Raw genomic sequence first — 21,685 nt, forward strand, 5'->3', positions numbered from 1 at the left:
GCCAGATACCGATGTGAAAAAACATTGAAAAAGTTCAGTGTGTGTATCAATATCCTATATGGGGCCAATCCTTTAAACCCTTCAAACAAATTGCCATTTGATATAAATGCTATTACATTTTCATAGTTTGGTCTTTTATGAATCCGGTAACTTTACGAACTGAGATTTGTTATGAACTTTGCAAATTTTTTTCATAATGAGTTCATAAAGATGGTGGCCACACAATTTAATACACAAAAAAAAACAAAAAAAGAGCCTATGGTTACCTATCCGTGCTCTCCCTTTTTCATCCTACAGGTCTCTGGTGTCCCCTGCGAGCTTCTTTTGGTATACTTGCTTGTCGCATCATGTTTTTGTTGCAGTGTTGCTGTTGGATATGAAAAATAGCAACACTGGAACAAAAACATGCTGTCATTAATATACACAAAAGAAGCTGGCAGGGGAGAAAGCAATTGGCATACACAGGGATCCTGTCTATGTAAAGCTTGCATACAGGACAGTAACTGTATGCAAATGCTTAAAATAATATAAAGTATATTATTTTAGGAGATTAAGAAGTGAAATAATGTATATTATTTTAGGGAATTACGCAATTGCATGCAGTTAATTTACTGTATGCTAGCTTTGCATAGACAGGATTATTGCTTTCTCCCCTGCCAGCTTCTTTTGTGTATATTTACTTATCGCAGTATGTTTTCATTCCAATGTTGCGGTTTTTTGTTTCCAATAGCAACATTGGAGTGAAAAAATTCTGTTAGTGTGGTTTGTTTATAGTTTGATTCGGACGAACCTGAACTTTGCCTCAGTTTTTAGCGAACCTGCCGACCCAAACTTTAGAAAGTTTTGCTTATCTCTATAGGTGATATTGATTATTATGCTTAGTTTTAATTGATTCGATTTTTCTCAACCTATAATTTACAATATTTGAGCAGTGTTTCGTGCCTGATTGTCTCCCTCTTCGCTCTTCCTCCAGAAGGGCCTAATAGGTGTGCTAAGATGTCATATTTGGAAATCTTCAATAGGTCCCTGGTGTCCATGACTATACAATGGCATCTCTGCCTCTAACAGTTATATGATTATTGGCTGATGCCCAAAATATTCTACTAGTCACTCAACTATTTACTTTTTTCCACCACTTAAGTAACCATTTAGGCCCCTTTCACACTTCCTTGGCCATTTTTATGGTCAGAAAACAGTGATCAGGAAGCCATCAGTGTTTCCTGATTGTAAAAATGAAGGAGTAAAAAAAACAAAAAAAACAACAACATACTTAGCTGGACCTGCTGCAGGCTGCATTGGTGCTCTCCTCCAGCATAATATTATGAGCATAATATTGCCTCTGGCCCAAAGAGTGATTGACAGAGTGAGAAGCATCAGCACCTGGCGGTACTTGTCTGTGTGTAGGGGCTGGCCCGGGCTGCCAAGCAAAGCATCAGGGCAGTTTCTGGATGTGCATCTGCAGCTGTCTAGAATTCCGAATTCTCCCATAGGGTTCTATAAGACATCCATGTCAGAATTCTGGACAATTATAGGACATGTCTTATACATTCTGGGCCCTTTTTTCCCGTCAGGAAATCTTATCTAGAAATAGAAGGGTGAAGGGGGCCTTTCTTTACAAGTTTATGTATTTATTGTTTTTTATTAGAGTTTTAAAATACACACACACACACACACACACATATATACATTTATTTATTATTAGAAATTTGAAAATGTTTATTTAGGCGAATTAAGTAATCATCACCTGACTTGATTTTTAGTGATTAAAAGGATTGTCCAGGATCAGAAAAACAGCTGTGTTCTTTCAAAAACAGCATCAGCCCTGTCTTTAGGTTTTTAGTGGTATTATAGCTTTATTCACTTGAATGAAACTCAGGCTAAATACTACAGTAACTAAGGGCAAGAGTCGTGCTGTTTTAGTAATAATGGAGCTTTGGTTTTTCTAAAAAAAAACAAAAACATAAATAAATCAAAAAAATCTTTTACAGTTGATCCTCGGTTCTCGAACTGCTCTATGCTTAAGGTACATCCTCTTTAATCTGAACCCACGGATCCAACGGTGCCGTCACGAGGAAGCCTGTGCCGCAGTCTTTTTTTCGGACCGTGGCCCGATTCCCGTGCACAGTGCCGTTCTATGCACCAGAACCGGCTATTCATTCTACTATTATTATCTATATTATTCATTCTAATGGAGCCGCGTCATACAGGGGAGGGAATTCCCTCCCACTGGGGACGGGCCGGCCTACCTCCAGTGCTTGAGCACCTGCCAGTTCCGGTGCATAAAACGGCGCCGTGCACGGGCACCGGCTTCCCCGTGACGGTGGCGTTCGATTTGTGGGTTCAGATTAAAGAGGATGTACCTGGTGGTACATCCTCTTTAAACAGTCCAGTTCTCAAACAGTATTTTCATGGAAAGTTTGCTCAGTTCTCAAACACTTTTTCGGCACCCAGTACAGTGATACCTCGGTGTTTGAAAGCATCTGAAGTCAAACTGTTTGGTATTCGAACAAAAATGCATCTGGAGGTAACGTTCAGAATTCGAGCTTTGCTCGGTATCCGAACAATTTTGTGAGCGTGGATTATGGGTTGTACCTGGTGAGTTTAGCACTGGTGAGGCTTCACATACAGTGCAGTACTGTATAAGACTGCTGGAGTGTATATTCAGTACAGTAGTAGTACAGTTAGTGCACCGACTTCTCTGATCTGTTACAGTACTGGGATTTGGGAGGGTGGGGGGGGAGAGGACTCTATACAGTAAAGGATGAGTGAGGAGTTAGGCTGGGTTCACACTGCGGTTTTGCAATTCGTTTTTTTTCATCAATTTTTTCCAAGAAACTGATCCGTTTTTTTTTTACGGCCACAAAATGTAGCTGACACTACTTTTGTGTCCGTTAAAAAAAAAACGGATCCGTTTTGATCTGTTTTTTTCACAATGGAAGTCAATGGAAAAAACGGATCAAAACGGATGCACACAAATGCCTCCCTTTTTTTCCATCTGTTTTTTGCAAAAAACGGATGAAAAAAATGGATTGCAAAAATGCAGTGTGAACCTAGCCTTAGTGAGTACTGTACTATAATTGCTGGTTTTGTTAAACATTTCTTGTATATAATGTACTGTACAGTATATAGTGCTGCTCTATAATGTCCTGTACAGTACATAGTGCTGCTCTGTAATGTCCTGTCCAGTATATAGTGCTGTTCTGTAATGTAATGTACAGTATAGTGCTGTTCTGTAATGTACTATACAGTACATAGTGCTGCTCTGTAATGTACTATAAAGCATATAGTGCTGTTCTGTAATGTCCTGTACAGTATATAGTGCTGCTCTGTAATGTACTATACAGTATATAGTGCTGTTCTGTAATGTCCTGTACAGTATATAGTGCTGCTCTGTAATGTACTATAAAGTATAGTGCTGCTCTGTAATGTCCTGTACAGTACATAGTGCTGCTCTGTAATGTACTATACAGTATATAGTGCTGTTCTGTAATGTCCTGTACAGTATATAGTGCTGCTCTGTAATGTACTATACAGCATATAGTGCTGTTCTGTAATGTCCTGTACAGTATATAGTGCTGCTCTGTAATGTACTATACAGCATATAGTGCTGTTCTGTAATGTCCTGTACAGTATATAGTGCTGCTCTGTAATGTACTATACAGTATATAGTGCTGTTCTGTAATGTCCTGTACAGTATATAGTGCTGCTCTGTAATGTACTATAAAGTATAGTGCTGCTCTGTAATGTACTATACAGCATATAGTGCTGCTCTGTAATGTACTATAAAGTATAGTGCTGCTCTGTAATGTACTATACAGTATAGTGCTGCTCTGTACTGTAGTGGTTACACTGGGCACTCTTCAGTGTAATAAATGTGTATTGTAGTTAATTATTGGTAGATCTTATTTACTATGGGAAAACACTACTCGCTTCTCAAACTGCCCTCCTGAACCAATTAAGTTGGAGAACAGAGGTGCCACTGTATTTGGTGTGGTAAGTCAGGCGCTTAGCTTTTGTATGACAAATGAAGATAAATCAATAGGCATTCTTATGGCTTGTTTACTTCTGTTTTCCCTTTTTTATCATCCAAGGCTGTATTAAGGGGGGGGGGGGGGGGAACTTTGAGAGAAAGGGAAAAATCCCCATGTGCAAAAATTTTAAAGGAGATTATTATTATTATTATTAATAATAATAATAATAATAATAATAATAATAATAATAATAATAATAATAATAATAATAATATAGATAGCAGAATTGAAAGAAAAAAGCCCCATCACATAAGAGGAAAAGATCAATGTAAAATACTATGTACTGAATACTATATGTTTGCTGCAGAGCCTCCAGCTTTTATAGTAAAGTACAAGGCAGCTCTTGCCTTCCATTAATTCTATATGTGAATTGGAGAGCTACTGGCTGTGTAACTATAGGGTGTGTGAGCAAAGGATAGGTTTCTTTCACACATAACCGGAGGTACCCGGGTGTCATGCCAGGTCATGGTAATAGCCTCAACTATTCCCAACAATGTGAAATAGGAAGCTGGATTTACATGCAATGGTTTTACAAATCCTAAGATTTTCTGCAACCCACTAGTTACCAAATTGATTCTAAAAATTGTAGTTCTGCTTGTCCCAAACCAATTTTTTTTCCCAAAAAAATGTTGCTGTGGTATCTAGTGGGGGCAACTGATGTTATGTTGCTGGCTAGCTGGATATTGTAGTTCATCAGTGAAGAGTCACGTAGCAGGGTGGGTTGCTATTCCAATGTCCCTTGTGTAATCCATCCGCTTGTGATGCAAAGTGTAAGAATGAGACCTCTGGACATCAGGATTCTGTGAAATAACTAACTCTTTACTGAGAGTTTATGTATAATAATACAGGCAAACTTCTGATATGGCACAGGCGGCACAATCCCAACCAAAGGGCGTACACAGAAAAGACATGGAGGCAACCTGGAACTAACTTCAACTTTAGAGGTAATGCAGGAGAGTCCTTGAGGAACTGTTATCTCTCTTGACTAGCCATTTTTTTTCTGTCTTGAATAGGACCAGGTTTCTGAGTAGAACTTTCCTCTCAGAGTGGACTGTAGGCAGTCTTGGGCAAAACCTTGAGACTCCAAAAAATGCTGTGATTTCCCCATGTAAAAGGTCCAGATCTGTCCTGCAAAAGTGGCATCTGGAACAAGATGTAGGATAGGTGGACTCAGTGATCACTTTACATTGACGCTGCCTGTGGAGGTGTGATGGGACTCTTCTTTCTTACATGTGACCATTTGATGTGGTAAATACAAAGCAGTAATGATAACCCTTGCACTGTCAATATACCTCAATGTATGTTGTTTAGCAGTATTTGGCAGTGTCACAAATAAAATCATAGCACATAAAAAATACTGCAATACCCAAACACAGTTCCAGACAGTCAGCAAGGTATTACTCAGTCAGACAACAACTCTAGGCTGGGGTCCAGGTACCAGGACACTGCATTGGAGGTTTTTGACCATGACATACAAAGGAGTTTTCCCAACCTGCTTACTGCATTATTGTCAATGAGAGCATTTAGTTTTTACAATTATCAAAACATTTTTCAATATTCTTTTTAAGTAAAAAACATCTTATTGATGTATGTCACTTGGCACTGGCAGCTCCCTGGTCGCTGTCGTTCTCTCTTCTGGCTGCCAACATGCTGCTGCTTTCCCGTTGCAGTGGCTTGAAGAATGAACATGTTCTCTTTGCCACTTGAAGGGGCATGTACCCAAAACCTGCCCGCCTCTAATCATCACTCTGTACTGCCCTTTTAAGTTAGCCCTGCCTGTTCCTTGGTGTCCGAGCAATACTTCTGGCGTATACCATATCGATGGTTACTACATAATGCTCTTGTACTTGAATCTGGTTTCTGTCTTTGCCCAACCTCTCCTGTGCTTGACCTGGACTGCTGACCCTGACCCTGTGCCACCTACCATGGCACCTCTGCAGGTTCCTAACAACACTGTTTTGCCCTTCCCACAACCGATGCCTAGACCCTGACTTACCTTGCCTGAACCCTTAATACCTGGCACAGGTTTACCCAGCTGATACTCTCACCAGGACCACACTTCTGCATCCCGGAGTGTGAAAATAGATGGAAAACTAAAGGGTGCTCTTGAACATGGCTCAATGGCAAACCGTATCACATCGAGTCCTGATCCGTTGTCTTCTTACATGTATACCTAGTCATTGGTATAGGCATTTTATTGTATTGTTGTTATTGAAGCAGCCATTAGGGCTGTTCTCCCTCCATAAGGCCAAACAGTCAATTTTCCTCTCCGCATTTTGTTTTTGCTTTCCTGTTGAATAACACAGCGAGAGACTCTAATGATGGACTCAGCAGACCTTTTTCCTTTTTTGAGCGTTACTAGCTCTGCGCCGTATTAATATATAACCCTTATCATCACTTCACACTGCCAAAGCTAAAGAGGATTAGAATCCTCAATAAGACACACAGAGGCCTCTAGAAGTAGTACATTATTGGACACTACTAATCACAGCATTTAGCTTTACTGCCTAGGGCTTTGGGTTTGTTTCGGACTCGGGGTGCTTATCTATATGGGTTTTTTTGTTTCTTTTATGGTCTCCGTGGTGTTTATCAACCGGCTACTGAGTACAACATTGCTGGTAGTTGTGACAATGACATTAGAGGTGGAATATATATGAAAATATAATACATTGATTCTGTTATACATAAGGACATTATTATATAACTTTGCAGTCTATAATATCCCGGGCACAGAGTCATGTTTCATGCCACATGCTCACGGATAGATGTCCAGTTTCTTTATAGTGTCCCGATACCATCTGTAAATGTTTAGGTCGAGATTGCAACTTCAATATCTGCCCATAGCCGAGCTCTGCTACAGTATATTCTTGTATCACACTATGTTCAAGGTGCTCAGCACTTGGCACTTCTTTAAGTAGAAGTTATTTAGAAATTTAGAAAGGGACAAAAATTTACAAATTATGTAAAGTGGCACGAAACCAGTCGGTGCTTTAAAAATTAAAGATTTATTATTATATATTAAAAGTGCTCATGAACATCCAAGACTAATGAGCACATGCACATAATAGAGAGGACTAATTTGCCTCTCTAGTTTTTCAGGAGGATATCTAAACTGCACAAAACAATATAAGTGATCGGGTCCTATTACAGGGGTTAACTACAGCCCAATCATTTTAGTAGACTAGCGCCAATCTGCTAGATTGGCGCTTGTTTACTGGACCTATTAGACGGCCCGATAATCAGGAAGCAGGGGCTGCATGGACATTGTTAGCATGTCCATGCAGCACTTGCCCAAACACCTGATACTTTACCTCTCCTTGTCTTCTCTCCTGTTATCCACAACTTCCCAGTCCCGGTGGCAGCCGTGTCTAAGCAACCTGTCAACTAACAGTCCACTCACAGGATCGGACCACCAAGACCTGTGATTGGCTGAGCAGCGGGGACCAGGAAGCTGCGGAGCACAGGAGAGAAGACCGGGAGCGGTAAGGTATCAGGTGTTTGGGCAATGGTCAGCCGTAATGTAATAGCGATGCGCGGTTGACGTTCCGACAATTTTAGACCCAAACCGAAACCAACGATCACTGATAATTGTTTTGTCGACTGATCGTTGTTTCTATTTCACAGAGTGATAATTGGCCACGATTTGGACGATTATCGCTCCGTGTAATAGGGTCCATACATCGTTCTGTTCAGCTTCTCTGTCCCTTAGATAGGACATCATAAATTTACTGATAGAGTCTCAAAAACACAAGTGTGCAAAAGCTGCAAACTCCATTGTGTCTGGGTAACCCTCTTAGATGATGATGGTGTTTGGAATTGAAGAGCTGCAAAGGATGTTAGATACAAAGGTAGAGAAGCACCAGGCAGAGGCTGCCCTTCTGCCAGGTTTCTCAACATAAACAAACTGGCCGTCAGTGTGGTTTAGATGGTAAAAATCTCACTTAGGAGCCCTCCCGGGGAGTTTGGAGGCTTTTATCTACACCGATGATTTTACTACAAATGTCAATGTAGAACGGAATAAATGGAAAATAAATATAAACAGGATTTCCCTTTAAGGTAAAGTCAAGGATTGATACTGAGCCCTGTGAACGTAGATAGGTCAGACACAGAAAGAACAAAAGATAAAAATAAGCTGGTACAATACTAGAAAAGTGTCTCTTGCAAAATTTGCTTCCAGATATCTGTGAGATGTGCATGTCTGGTGTTCCAAAAAGGACCAGTAAGTACGGCAGCCTAATTTATGGGCTAATTAGTGATGGTAATGGAGAGATATCGCCTTGGGCCGTAATAACGTTACATCTATGAAATATTAAACGGAAAATAAAAAAGGAAGTTTAGGAGGTTTAAATATACATAGAGACTGAATATGAGTAAACTAGTTTATAACGGCAATATCCATGTAATGATGAAAAAAGAAAATACTAATTGGGATGGTTGGCTCATAAGGTTTCTCGGAGGAGAAGTTGCCAAGCACAAGGTGGACACAGGGCAGTGTACCCCTCTGGGCCACCAGCCTCTGATAGCAGTTTAAGGAGGCACTGCAATGAAGGGGTGCAGCTTCTTGAACTTTACTAGAAAGAGGGATATGCAAAACAGCCCACATTTTGGAAGTTGTTTTCCCTTTAAGTCAGCGTTTGACAGTGTTTATTAAGAAGCCTTAGGACATGACTGGGAATTTAATAAGCCAAGCTCAGAAGGAGAAAGCTGTCTACAGATAGGTACACTTTTCTTGGGTCTGGCTTTGTTTATTAAATCACTTCAGAAAATTCTACTTCAAAAAGTAGGAAATAGACTGACAAACACAAACAACAGGGGTGCACTATGGTGTAGTATACTCAGTAATTAGAAAGCAAGTGTGGTTCAGAAGAGAGAACTAACCTGATCGAGTTGTGCTGATATAGGCGCAACTCTATGGAGCGTTTGAAATAGACAGAAATACTGCAGCCCGGCTTGTGATCCTGCAGTCCTCATCCGTAACGATGTGGTTGCTCAAAGAACGATAACTTACAACCACCAGTTGGGTCATCTTCTCACCCTTGGGGCAGGAATGGAGACTAGTCTAGCCAATAAAAGCACCATTTCATTGCACAATAGGAGCAACACATTTCAATGCTGATCTGAGCTTGAGAATGACGCCAGATCAGCGTTAAAACGCCTCGCTCCTATCAGCTGTGTATTTTATCTGAATTGTGCAATAAAATGGTGCTTTTATTGGCAAGTCCAGTGTCCATTCCTTCGCCAAGAGTGAGAAGATGATCCAACTGGTGGTTGTAAGTCATCTTACCTCAAAAGGTGGCATCAGAGAACTGCTTTGCATATGCTTTCCAGAATTCCCAGTCGGGCATGAATGGCTTATAAGTCTCTACACATCTTTACGGTGCTGTCCTCAAGGAGAAACATTACTCCTTGAACTTTACAGTGGATCACAACAACAGGAAGAATAAGCAGCAAGCTTTTATCTCCCAGATGGAATGCACAGAATGAAATATACCGCTGTCCTTGCTTAACCCCCTTAGGGCACCATTCGACCCTGCTATAGAACACAGTAGACTACAGTGACAATCTCTTAACACAGCAAGTTCTTGCAGTAAACTTGTAGGTGTTGGGCAGACTTGACCCTGTCCTTCCTTAATAACTCTTGCAGTAGAACCAGCCTCTGTTGCAATTGGTCAAAGCTATTTTAGTAAGCACAATGGGGGAGCAGACTCCTGTAAAGGAAAATACCGGTATATGGGAGGCGTCAAACCGATTGGTTCATCAGACCACCTTGTAAGTGAAGAATTAAAGTATGGAGTTAATGATAATAAAATGTTTTCTTGTAACTGGACAACGCGTTTCGAGAGAGATGCTTTCCCCTTTGTCTAGTCATTAAAACAATGGGAAATCAGGTAACACACAAGATGGCACAGGACCCAGGAACAGGAATCTATGACACCAATCCCTTTGAGTGTAATAGAGACAATGATAAGTCAATGACGATGATCATCGGCTGATCGTTGGTTTAGGTTTGGACCTAAAATAGTCGGGCCGACCACGCATTGTTGCGTGCTATAGCAATGTGCGGCTGATGGCTAACGATTGCCCAAACACCTGACACCTTACCTCTCCCCGCTCTTGGTCTTCTCTCCTGTGCTCCGCAGCTTCCTGACCTGTGATTGGCTGAGTGGCCTGTCAGTTGACAGGCTGCTCAGACGCTGCTGCCTCCGGGAGCGGGAAACTGTGGAGCAGAGGAGAGAAGACCAGAGGAGAGGTAAGGGATCAGGTGTTTGTGCAAGGGCTGCATGAACATTGCTTACGATGTCCATGCAGCCCCTGCTGCCCGTATAATGGGTCTAAAAGATCTATCAGATCGGCGCTTGTTTACTAAAATGATTGGGCCGTAGTCACCCCATTTAATAGGACCCTAAGACCCTTTTAGACCGGCCAACGGGTGCACTAAATGAGCATTCATCTAATAGGTCGACACTTTATCCACAAGCCTTTCGCCTATCCTAACCATCATTCTGGCAGGGCCACACAAATAACATCTGGATCGCGTTGCGAACCTTCATTGTTATCATTGTCAGCTGCATATCCCCCCATTTACACAGGGTGATGTGCAGCAGAATAACAATGGCTTTTAGGTCTGTATAAATGATATGATCAGCTGACAAATAAGAGCTTGTTCGCTGACGGACTGCTTGCCCTTTTTACACCATCCAATTATTGGTTCATAGGAACGTTCAATCAGCCGATAATTGGTCTGTGTAAGAAACCCTTAAGCCAGGACAGCAGTATAAGATAGAAAACACAACATTAACCCTTGACACAGCCCCCCATGCAAAATGGTATAAGTCCAACAAAGCCTATTACACATTCAAGTATCATACATGAGAACACAAAGGAATAAAGATATTCTGTTGTATAGAAATACAGTACAAAACTCACAAATGAAGTATAACAGCAAGTTGGCAACATTATGCTAATAGAGTGAGACATGATAGTAAGGGATCCCTGATGTAACTACAGAGCTTTCCATTCTCTTCCACAGCAATGGTTTAGATCTAAGCAAAACACGTACTCACTGAATGTCTTCTATAGCTTTTATAAACGAAATAAGAGAAAAACTGAGAAAATCCACTATTAAATGTCACCTCAGAACAAACCTTAAAAATAGACTTCAGGTCACCATGCCCTGTAGAACTTCACTTTTGTTATTGACAGGCCTGTTTGTTAGGATAAGGACTCACTTTTTGCCAGGATCTATTTTGCAGGAGTGGTGTAAAGCAATTGCAGACTCAATATTTTAAAGGGAGGCACCACTACTGCCTTTTTTTTCTTTTTTCATGGGAACCATTATTGACCAGGAGCGTTGCTTGAAACAAGATTACAAGCAGTGTATACTTACCATCCGGCATCCTGTTCTCCCGTCCTCGGACGCTGCTCTAACTCTAGACCACCGCCTCCTCCAGAATGACACTCGTAGGAGGCAGGGTCATAAGATACAGTCGGAGGGCTGGAGAGCTGGATATCAGATCACAAGCAGAGCGGGTGGTAAGTATGCGCTGCTTGTGATCTGGAAACTGAGATTAAAGATGTGTACATATCTATGCTGTCAGATTCCAGGGCTGCACAAACAATACAAGGATCGTTGGTGCAGCCCGGCCGTTTGATTTGCCAATCTGAGTGACCGGCTCTCGTTTGAGAGCCGACAATTGGCTGCAAGCAAAGGACCCTTAAAGAGACTTTTATATGCTTGAAAACCTTCTGTAAACTATGGGGGAGATTTATCAAACTGGTGTAAAGTAGAATTGTCTAAGTTGCCCCTAGCAACCAATCAGATTCCACCTTTCATTTTCCAAAGAGCCTGTGAGGAATGAAAAATGGAATCTGATTGGTTGCTAGGGGCAACTGGGCCAGTTTTACTTTACACCATGTTTGATAAATCTCCCCCTATAAGTATTAACATGGTCTTTAAACACATGCATTCTAACCTGATTGATATCCCTGAGGCAGGAATGTAAAATGGGCCCATGATACATAGAAAGTAGCCCAAAATAGTCACTGTGGGGAAGGTGGTTACATAAATCCCACCCCTTTTGCAGTCCGGTTTTCAGGATTGTCATGCCAAAATAGGGACTGTTCACAAGTATGAAAAACTAAATGTTTTTATCCTATGTAAATGGTATCTATCAAAACTAGAACACAATCACTGAGATGTCAGCTAGATTGACATGCGCTGTTTTATGGCTTCTTAATTATGTGGTCAGGACCACATGAACAATTGCTCTATCATCTGTGTGGCCCTTTACGTCCATCACTGTCAGCCATGCATTCCCATAAAGAGATGCACAACCGCCACACTATAGATATTGAAACTGCTTAAAAGATGCAATCAGCCGTTCATTGGCTAATCACTGGGCCTATTATACAGGGCATTATTGGCTTTCTGGGCTATAATCCCCCCTGTGTAATATGGCCTTAAAGGGGGTTTCTAGTCAGGTAAAATACATGCTGAACCCTTCCACCCTCCTGAAGACAATTCTCCCTGCACTCCACAATGTCAGGAGGGTTAATTTGAGGTCAAGTTGCTGATGACCTCACTGAGATTACCCCCCCCCAGCATTATAGATCGCAGAGACCACTGGCCAGGGATGATGATTACACAAGCCGTCTTGGGAGGGAACGGGAGGAAGGGCCAAAGTGAACAGCTCAGACACAGTTTTCTGTGTCTTTAGCAGAAAGCAGCAGTTCAACACTGGGGGACGAAGACTGAAAAAAATAATACTGAGTATGGAACTAAGTGTAAGTTTCCAGGAGGGGGGATCATTCAACATTATTTTACCTGACCGGAATGCTATTCCACCGTAGCGATAATTATCGTTCCTGTAGAATAGGGCCCTAAGGGTCAGAAAGGAATTTTACCAATTTTTGGCCAATTGGTCTATACCAAGGGTAGTTTTTGCCTTCCACTTATATAACAGTTGGCCCTAATTCACCTTTTTCTCTCTATGATTCCATAAAGATCATGTTAGGAGACATCCATAGGCTGTATCCACGTTTTCCAGGACTCCCTAGGGCTGCATCCAACTTCTTCAGCCACTGGTAAGAAGTTAGAGGGAATGGGTAATTAACTGCGAACAATGACTATAGAAATCTGAATTATTAGTCTTATTAGTCTTGGATTACCTCACCTGAAATTAACCATTGTCTTCTGTAAATTACATTTTTGATAATTTAAGATGAAGAAAACAGGGTTAGACTTTAAAGCATTAAATAGAATTTAACAGGACTAGATTAAAATTGTAGGAGATGGTGAAATACAATAAGAGCGACTCTCTTTTCTATGACCGTCCACAGTCTGTGTTTTTCCAGTATAATGATTAATATTGCATTTATAGCTATTTGTAATTGCAGCTTGTAAAATGTAATTAAATGAACAGTGAAAACGCAGTAAAAATTCTCGACATTATAGACATTAGAAGACCAAGGACATTAGATCATAATGATCTCATTCCTATCTCCAGACCAACCATGAAAGGGAAACCTGAATATCCCGCCTAGCAACAGGAGCCCCTTTTAGAGACTGCTGGGGTCACCTAGAGGCGAAACATAAAGCTTCTGGGCTCCAATGCTAAATCTTTTGCTTTGTACTCTGACCGCTTCGACTCCGCAAAACATTTTATACTATTTTTTTGTGCTGCTTATCATAGTCGGCAGCATTGTGTCTGTACATTCCTATGTCTAGCCTGAGCTATTGTATAGAAGATATTGTGCAATTGCAATAAAATATAAGATTCTAAGGAAAGTTGTAGACAACACGTAGCAATAGACATTTCTGGTGCCATATATGATGATTGCAGAAATTGGAGCCATCACGTGCACAGGTTGGTGAACTGTCTTAGCTCTGATGGTCCGGGCTATAGATGAATCTATTAACTAATTAATAATGGAGAAGGCTATCATGTAATAGTAGAGGGAACAATTTCAGTTAAAGGAGAGATCCCGCAAAAATTAAAAATCCTTGGCAGGAACATAATGAAAAATGGATACTTACCTACCCCTGTTCCCTAGCAGCCACGCCTTCTCGATCTCTGACTGTCACTGGCCTCCTGCAGGTCCTGCTGCTGCAACGTCATGTACCCGGCTTATCAATTACTGGGGCAGGACACCATAGCGGTCAGTGACTGGCTGAGCAGGCAATCCATCAGCAGGCGTTGATGTTGCAACAGCAGGAGCCAGGGCCTTGACACACCAGGAAGTTGGGAGAAAATGACATCCAACAGCTGTCCGAGAGTGATGCAAGCATTGCAATGGGGGCACAAGGACGGGTAAGTAATCATTCTTATTATTATGTTCCAGCACCCCCCTGCCTGACGGTGCTTATTCATGAGACCTGTCCTTAAAGGCGAATGCTTAACCCTTAGTCAGATTCATTCATGATGCCACCTCTTCACTATTCATGATGGCCCTTTTTTTTTACCTCAAACACCATCTGTTCATCCTTAAAAGGGCTCTCTGTTTTTTATGTTAAAGGGGAACCCTGGTCAAGGGATAAACAGGAGAGCAGGGGGTGGCGGTAACATAATGATAAAGTGATACTTACCTGTCCTGATGCCCTCACAGCTGCAACGTCACTGCTCATGGTCACCCGCTGGTCTCCTTTGTCTCCTGGTCCTGTGACGTCACAGCCCTGCTCAGAAATTCTCGCAGAGCCAATGATTGACTGAGGCGGGATACCTCTGCAGTCAGTGACTGGCTGAGCGGGTAGTTTCTGTGCTGTTGTGATAACAGAGGAAGCAGGGGATACAGGAGACCGGAGACTGACAGTGAGCAGTGGCGCTGCAGCTGTGAGGGCCCCAGGACAGGTAAGTATCACTTTAAGTTGAGGGGAATGGATTTACAGACTGCACGATGTACTTTAACTTACTCTAGAATTAAGCATAATTTATAGTGTTTATCTATGCTGGATCATAGCCAGGAAATTCCATTTTTTTCTGGTGTTTAGATGTCCAGATGTCTGAAGTTTGGTGCATTTTAGTGCAGAGTACGTTAGACAAACCTATGATTTACGTGTACTCCTAACTATTGTTCTTTTGTCCTGGTTGAGGACATTTGTACATCAACAAACGTTCAGTTGTAATTATGTATAATCCCCAAAGAGACATCAGAGGGCCAAAACATAAAAGACTTCCATCCTATTCAAGATGGTGGAATAGATTTTGAGTTTCACATTTTGAAGGCTCCACAGTGACAAAGATTTACTCACAAGTGATTGACCAATAAGCCTGATCATTTCCCCTTGTAAACTGATGAAGCGAACGACTAATCAGTGCATTAAATGGGAGGCAAGTAGTACATGACATCAGCTTATTGCACTGCATAGTCAATCAGCCGCCATTGTGTTACTGATTGTTGTCTAGTGGCATCTGTTTACATGGATTGTGGTGCTCTCTACCTGTGCTATATGTATTAGTACTGCTCCCTACCTGTGCTATGTATACCATGCTGCTATCTACCTGCGCTGAACTGGATATACTGTCGGGTCGTGAATAATGTAACATAGGGGAGGGCTAACACGCACAGGTAACAAAATATGTTCTGAATAACTTTATTCATATCTATCCAAAGGTGCCACCAGCATTATTTCTTATTGTGACATTTTAGAGTCTTTAGAACTTGTTACTATTTCTAAGTTACATAAAGTTACAATGGTAATGTTCTCCTTGCATTTGTCAAATACAGAGAGAGAATTGTTATCTATTGTTCCACATAACACATTTCAACTGCTTCGGATTCTAGTACGTTTGGCATTGTACATAGTGATGTAAGGCTTGCATGCAGCTGCTCAGCTTTGGAAATCCATACCATGAAGCTCCCGTGGGCACAGATTATGCGCTGACTTTAGTCATGAGATGAGGGTTGGTCTCTGTGATGTTGTAGGTGATTTTTGTGCACTCATACCCCTTATTTCACTATGTTTGTAAAGGCAGACTGCATTCGTAAGGGCACCTCGCATAGTAGCCTAGAGTAGTGTCTCACACTGCCTAACACAGTAGCATACAGTGGTGTCTCAGACCACCACCTCACACAGCAGCCTACAGTGGTGTCTCAGACTACCTCACACAGGATCCTAAAGTAGTGTCTCAGACTACCTCACACAGTAGCCTACAGTGGTGTCACAGACTACCTCACATGTCTCAGAGCACCATCTCCCACAGTAACCTACAGTAGTGTCTCACACTGCCTAACACAGAAGCCTACATTGGTATCTCAAGCTACCTAACACAGAAGCCTACATTGGTATCTCAAGCTACCTAACACAGAAGCCTACATTGGTATCTCAAGCTACCTAACACAGAAGCCTACATTGGTATCTCAAGCTACCTAACACAGAAGCCTACATTGGCATCTCAAGCTACCTAACACAGAAGTCTACATTGGTATCTCAAGCTACCTAACACAGAAGCCTACATTGGCATCTCAAGCTACCTAACACAGAAGTCTTCATTGGTATCTCAAGCTACCTAACACAGAAGTCTACATTGGTATCTCAAGCTACCTAACACAGAAGCATACAGTAGTGTCTCAGAGCACCATCTCACACAGTAGCCTACATAGGTGTCTCAGACTACCTAACACAGTATCCTACATTGGTGTCTCACACTACCTAACACAGTAGCCTACATTGGTGTCTCAGACCACCTAACACAGTAGCCTACATTGGTGTCTCAGATCACCTAACACAGTAGGCTACATTGGTGTCTCAGACCACCTAACACAGTAGCCTACATTGGTGTCTCAGACCACCTAGCAAGGTAGCCTACATAGGTGTCTCAGGCCACCTAACACTATAGCCTACAGAGAGTTCAGGGATTATGTCTCCGTCCCTTAGATCAGCTAAAAAGCCCAGGAAGACAAAGCACAGGTAACTGTCCCCTCTAGGGACCGACTTACAGATCACTTTTGAGCTCCTGCCTAGACAGTTGCTTCAGGCAGTAGCTGAAAGATGAAGCGTACAGCCATAGCCGACAATGCTGAAGCTGTGATAATGTCTGAGAAGGAAGTCTCCACATATCACATCTGTCCTCACTCTATACCTGGAGAATCCTCCATATACTGTCACCTTGGCAAAGTGGTAGAAGAATACGTCTATATCAAACACTCCTCTCACATTTCACAACATGTGGCTACTCAAAAAACATTGGATGTCTCATATACAGTTATAAATGTCACACAACGGTATAAAAAATACAAGGCCGGATGAATGGGTACTATTTACTAACTTCGTCAGTTGTGAACTTTGAAAATAAAAAGAGTTTACATGGGTACTTGGTCCTTAAAAAAAAAAATTCTATATTACTACCCTCCTGCTGTCATTTCTGAGGTTAGAATAGGCTCATTAAAAAAAATAAAAAATAAATAAAAACATAAATAAATATATATATATATATATATATATATATATATATATATATAGCAATATATAAAATTAAATAGCAGAATATGCCAGCGACAAAGTCAAAGAAGTAAGAAAGAAAAAAAAAATTTGCTGGAAGGAAATCCTCTTTACATTTCTGTGTATGTTAAAAATAAGCAATGACCTGACTGGGGAACAGTATAGGAGACACCTGAGATGATGAAGCTAGCTGATGACAACACAGAGACCTTAGAATAACATCTTTGTATGTCTCAGCATTGCTGTATTGCAAGGGAGAAGTCTCTTTGTATATATATATAATGGGAGGCTATAATTATAAATGATGGATGTTTTATTTCTCAGCTCCCATAGTTCATTTGTATTTATTTGTAGACCGGCTGTCTTATGTTGGTTTCATTGATGCTTTAATATTTATTAACAGGCTGGTCCTCAGAGTTATTTATATGCAGATAAATAACTACTTGGACAAATTGTGTAAGTGTAGGTCAGCCACAGCTTTAGAGGGAGTGTCCAGAGACATGCATTTTTTATAGGATGCTAAGGTGGTGTCAGAATAAAAAGTAAGTGATACTCATGTTCCCTGATCCCCCACAGCTAACTGTATAACAATCTAGTCTATATATAACAAAATGGGGGCGAGGGGTAGCGGGAACATTCCTACAAGACTAACAATAGGTTGGGAGGACAGGAATTAGAAATTCTCTTCGGCCCAACACACCACCCAGATCAATATGGCCTCATGGAAAGACTCAGACTGGGGAACCCGCTTTTGGTCTGAACTTTGCAAAAAATTAAGATCTGCATGAGCAAAAACCTCAAACAGTTAGTTTCAGCTAACCCTGCTTTCACAGTAAGTTTGTTGGTTGTAGAATCTAAAGGCCTGTTCAGACCAAACTAATTCTATCTAAACTAAACATTTTGTTGAGATTCGGCTTAAGAAGCCAAACTACATTCCTTGGTTCCTCTATCTGAGCATCATATCTGCAGTTCTGTGTTAGCAAAGACTTTAGAAGAGAAGGATTTAGGGGTAGTGATTTCTTGCACCTCACAATGAGTCAAGAGTGCAGCCAGGCGGTGGGGAGCGCTAATCATATGCTGGGCTGTACAGCTAGAGGTATAACCATTAGGAAGAGGAAGATTGTGATCCTGCTGTACAGAGCTCTGGTGAGACCACATCTGGAATACTGTGCCCAGTTCTGGAGACCTCACCTACAAAAAGATATTGATAAAATAGAACGGGTCCAACGATGGGCTACAATAATGGTGGAGGGTGTCCAATTCTGGAGACCTCATCTACAAAAATGGGTGCAAAGACAGGATACAAAAATGAAAAGGGAAATAATATAAGGGCAGACTAGATGGACCAGGTGGTCTTTTTCTTCTAACAATTTTCTATGTTTCTATATTATTCTCTGTCTCACTGAGCCTGGAAAATTATATTTAAAATTAAATTTGGCGCTCTTCCGCTGTACTCAGCTCTTTCTGGCTCTCCATAGGAATGAATAGAGCCGCGGGTCGCATGCCAATCCGGGGCTCTATTCAGAACAGAGCCGGCGGGATCTGTTACGGAGATAGTCGGGGGGTTCAGGGGTCAGATAGGAGAAAAGTTAATTTTTCCCGGAATAACCCTTTAAGATTGGTATAATGTTAGTCTGATTCATAGCTCTGATGTTTGCCGTTTTTTTGCCGTCTGTCTAGATGCATTTGATTCCGTTGTTGTAACTAGTTCTTTTGATGGATTCTATTGTTTAAGTCATGTAAAAGAAATATATTAATATGTAATATGTAATATAACCCTCATTTCTCTTATATATAACACACTGCATTATACTATTTATATTATATACTAGTATTTCCAGCATGCCCTTGTACGTTCATTATTATTACATATAGCTGAGCGCTTGGCTGTGTTCTATTGATAGAACAATATATTGGCCTAGATAAATGTATATGCCAATTTCTGATGAGTGTAGCTTCAATGATTTTACTGGAAAGGCAGCCTGGTGCGCAGACTGATACAAACAATGTTACATTATTGTCACTTTGGACATAATTCAATCTGTCATCTAGGTGTGACCTCTCGATAACTAATGCGCTTTATGTTGTTATCCCAACGCTTTTCTGACAAAAAGAACAGAATTCAGTTATTTGCTGGTCACGACTTGTGCTGCTCAGTTTTCTTTTTGTTTTAAAATAATCTATGAAAGTCACTTACCAATTTTGTAGTTGGGTGTTAATCGAAAGGGGCAAATATAAAAAAAAAAACATAGAGGGCATTGCTTAGTTAGAACATTATAAAGTTATACTTACCTGTCCTAGTGCTACCGCTCACGGTTCTCCTGTATCTCCCCAATCTGTGATGTCATGGCCCCGCTCAGAAATGCCCGCTCAACCAATCAGTGACTGGGGTGGGGTACCTCTGCAGTCACTGACTGGCTGAGCCGGTAGTTCCATGAAGTGAGTGTAGCCATGAGCAGTTGAGCTGCAGAGGCACCAGGACGGGTAAGTATCACTTGATTGATACGTTTTCACCACCCCCTGCCCATCTGTTTTTTTTTTACTTTGTACCTCTTAAAGAAATAAAATGTATCTATGAACACATTGTAAAGTAAAGGCTATGGCCTGAATATTTTTAGGAGGAAAGGATACTAAGAAAAGAATGTTTCATGCAGACATGATACATTTGGACTTGGGAATCAGAAGGGCTATGGCTTATAGTAGGGCATATTTCTATTCTATTCCCTTCCCCGGTATTATCACTATTTACACAATTAATACTGGTGGTGAAAACAAGTTGGGTTACAGTCCATACAAAGAGTAGAATGGATGTACTTTTGAAAGCCTTTCCATTTAAACAGCTAGCAGTTGGACCCCCACCGATCACACCGACCCCACTCTCCTTTCATTAGAACTAGATCATCTTCCAGTTACTGACGGTTACTTAGCTTTCCATATTCTAGCACTGACCACATCACATATAACTTTTCATTTGAAGGGATTAAAACTACCTTCCCTAAAAACACAAACTCTATTAATGGAGCGACAGATGGCTGGTAGTATAATTATGTTGCATAAGGTTTGGGCTGAGTACTAAGTAAATAGTATATGGTAATAAGCTGCTACTGTTATTGCTTTATTTTTGACTGTAATATGGTTATTATATGTATTAATACATAAACTATAGTCTATTAACTGCGCTATTTTAGGTGTTGATAAACAACAAAAAAATCTGGTGTTTTTTTAGAGACGTGTTTTGTGTTCTATCATGATACCGCTGCCATTGTTAGGTTTTATGATTAGTTCTGATTTTAGATTTAAAGTTCTAATTAGTTTTATTTTACACAAATATTTAAAGGGGTATTCCCATCTCCAAAATGTATCACCTAACCACAGGATAGTGGATAATAAGGTGATTGGTGGAACTCCCACTGATTGCGGGAACAGAAGAAAAGCGTGTCCCTGAATGGAGTGTACTGCGCATGCTCAACCAGTACTCAATCCATTCGTCGAATATTGATGAGTGCTGACCTTGGCAATGCTAGGAAAATCATAGAAAATGAATGATGTTTACTGCGCATGCTCAACCAGATAGGGCTTCTTCAACATTGGCTCCAGGGCACATTCCTTGCATGCCCCCCCACCCCCACCCCTACAATCAGGACCCCATTAAGAATTATTATAAACCTATGTTTTCTTCTGTTCGATATTTTTAAAGATTTTTATTTGGATAATGGCCTGGATTATTTAACCGCACCTAATTATTATGCCTTATCCCTCCTGAAATCTGTGAAAGAGCATGTTACTACTGTATATCCCGGTATAGACCAGCAGTTATTTAATAACTCACTCTAAATGCAGTACAGTCCCCCGGGAAACATAACAACTAGGGACTTAGCGAGGCTGGAAATAATAGAAATGGTGGCATAAAATCTCCTGCTTTTGTATTCTCCATTCACCTTTTTGTATGAGTACACCTGCTAGCTCCATAATTTGCACTGCATTTCTACATATTTTCCTAAGAGCCATGCTTTCACCTTTCTTATTTAATTAAAACATGACAGGTTGGATTTCTATTACTATTCTTGCTGGCAATTCTTTGCCATTCTAGGCCGGCCATTGATGTTAGCGATGTAATTGGTGTAAATGATTGCCGATCTTGGCCCGTTGTATGTTGAGGACATAATATGCTATGTTTGAGAAAGAAAGGTTTATTCTATTTAGACTTACCGGGGTT

General features: G+C 41.0%; 1 protein-coding gene across 13 annotated transcripts in view; it reads left to right on the forward strand.

The window, feature by feature from the left end:
- Window positions 1-21,685, forward strand: part of NRXN2 (neurexin 2) — a 609,925-nt gene that overhangs the window by 135,331 nt on the left and 452,909 nt on the right. For 2 of the 13 annotated variants that reach the window (XM_069965316.1, XM_069965318.1), the window contains one exon: window positions 13,036-13,115. The exons of the other annotated variants lie outside the window; for them this stretch is intronic. The gene's annotated coding sequence lies outside the window, so the exon portion shown is untranslated. The remainder of the gene's footprint in view (window positions 1-13,035; window positions 13,116-21,685) is intronic. 13 annotated transcript variants of the gene reach the window in all.

Source organism: Dendropsophus ebraccatus, chromosome 4 (assembly GCF_027789765.1).
Source record: "Dendropsophus ebraccatus isolate aDenEbr1 chromosome 4, aDenEbr1.pat, whole genome shotgun sequence".
NCBI classification, from domain to species: domain Eukaryota; kingdom Metazoa; phylum Chordata; class Amphibia; order Anura; family Hylidae; genus Dendropsophus; species Dendropsophus ebraccatus.